Raw genomic sequence first — 1,693 nt, forward strand, 5'->3', positions numbered from 1 at the left:
GGAGGGCGGGGCCTCCGGTGTCAAAGGTCAAAACCAAGTCCTGCCCTATTTGCACGCTATGACATCACTATTGAGTGGCTTTGTTCTTAAACAAGGGGCACAGAGTTACAGTGACCTCGCTCCCAGGCTAATCCCTGGTCCAGGAAGTCACCAGATCTGTTGTCCTGTCCTGCCCTGGGTCTGGACAAGGGACGCTTTGCACCAAAACTGAGTCAAAAGTTTTCGTTGTAGGTGTAGGATACAGACGGGGCGCCCAGATGGGCGGGGTTGCTAAGCGAGCCCACATCTAGGGCGGAAGGAGGTCGGGAAGGTAAAATCTGAAGCAGAGAACCCGCGTTTCCGCCCGGCTGGGTCACGTGAGCGTCTCTCCGCACATTACTCACGCTCGAGGTCTGTACCTGTTCACTGAGGGGTGAGGGGAACGGGACCGGCGACTTGTTTACCTCAGAGACACTAGTATAGTCCAATCAGCCTTACCTGATGGAGGTGTGTCTGGACCACTGTCTAATCAGAGCGAGTCACCTGGTGATAACTGTCCAATCTCGGCCGGGAGTGGGCGGGTTCGCAGCCTGCGTGAATAGCGCTCCCTGGCGGTTGTGGTGCTCCGTGCACCCACCCCGCGGGGTCTCGGGTGTCGGTTGCTTTCACCTGCCGGGGTCGCCGGCCCTGGAGCCCCGCATGGATGATGAGTGTGGGGGGCCGGGCGGTACGGTGGGGTAGCGGCGGCTTTTTAGAACCGGTCAGAGACGCCTGGAAGCAGTCGCTGGCCTGAGCTACCCGCGCCCCCGGGTCTTAACCCAAGTCTCTGCGGTGTGGGGGCCCGGTGTTCTGTCCCGGCCCCGGAGGGGGTTCCCGGGGTTCCCGACTGGAGTCCGAGGTCGGGCAGGGAACCGAAGGAGGACGAGACGACCAGAGACGACCACCGTCGGGTAGTCAGGGGCTGGGGGCGGGGTGGGGGGACCCGCCCTTGACCTGCCAGATCACGTCAAATCCGGACTTGATTAAGGAGACTGTATTCCAGAGTCTGGTGCAGTAGGGACAAGGCTCGGATCTCAGAGCTGTGCCCGCCTCTCAAATAAGACAGGAAAGGGCTTTTCTTTTCCATGGGAGGAGGGGGAACAGGAGGGCGGTGTGACAGAGAGGGTCAGCACACTTTGGGCTCCTGTCAGCAGGACCTCGCCTGCATCTCAGTGCTTGTACAGACATCGTCGTGGGGACAATGCCTGTGGGGAGGACAGGAGCAAAGTTTGGATAGGAAGCGCGCAATTGCGAACACTTGGTCCAGCTTGTGGAATATGAAAAATCCAAACTTCGTAAGGAGAGACTTTAAAAGAATTACTGTATGGTGTGATGAGAAGGGACTGCATTCCAGGCAGGGGCTGTGCAGTAGGGAGAGCTGTCTGATCATACCATCTGCAAGCTACTCAAAAGTTGGGCTTTCTGAGTGTTGCTTTTATAGGGAGGAGTCAACAAAAGTAGGAAGGACCAGGTGTGGTTAGGATGGCAGGTCCCTAGCCTAGCCTGTCCTCAGGAGGGCTGTCTGGGGGCTCAGGCCAGAGGACAGGCCAAACTTCATGGATCTGGGAGGAGAGAAGCTGGGCCAGTCTGTCAACAAGAATTTGCTCTGCTTGGTTACTGCAGACGAGCAGTTCACCTCAGCCCGGACCTTAATCCCTGACTTCTGCCCTCCCTG

General features: G+C 58.0%; 1 protein-coding gene across 1 annotated transcript in view; it reads left to right on the forward strand.

The window, feature by feature from the left end:
• Nucleotides 1-801: 801 nt before the first annotated feature.
• Nucleotides 802-1,693, forward strand: part of LOC109390645 (zinc finger protein 14-like) — a 33,856-nt gene continuing 32,964 nt past the window's right edge. Inside the window, exon 1 of the mRNA XM_019657426.1 lies at nucleotides 802-929. The gene's annotated coding sequence lies outside the window, so the exon portion shown is untranslated. The remainder of the gene's footprint in view (nucleotides 930-1,693) is intronic.

Source organism: Hipposideros armiger, unplaced genomic scaffold (assembly GCF_001890085.2).
Source record: "Hipposideros armiger isolate ML-2016 unplaced genomic scaffold, ASM189008v1 scaffold_275, whole genome shotgun sequence".
NCBI classification, from domain to species: domain Eukaryota; kingdom Metazoa; phylum Chordata; class Mammalia; order Chiroptera; family Hipposideridae; genus Hipposideros; species Hipposideros armiger.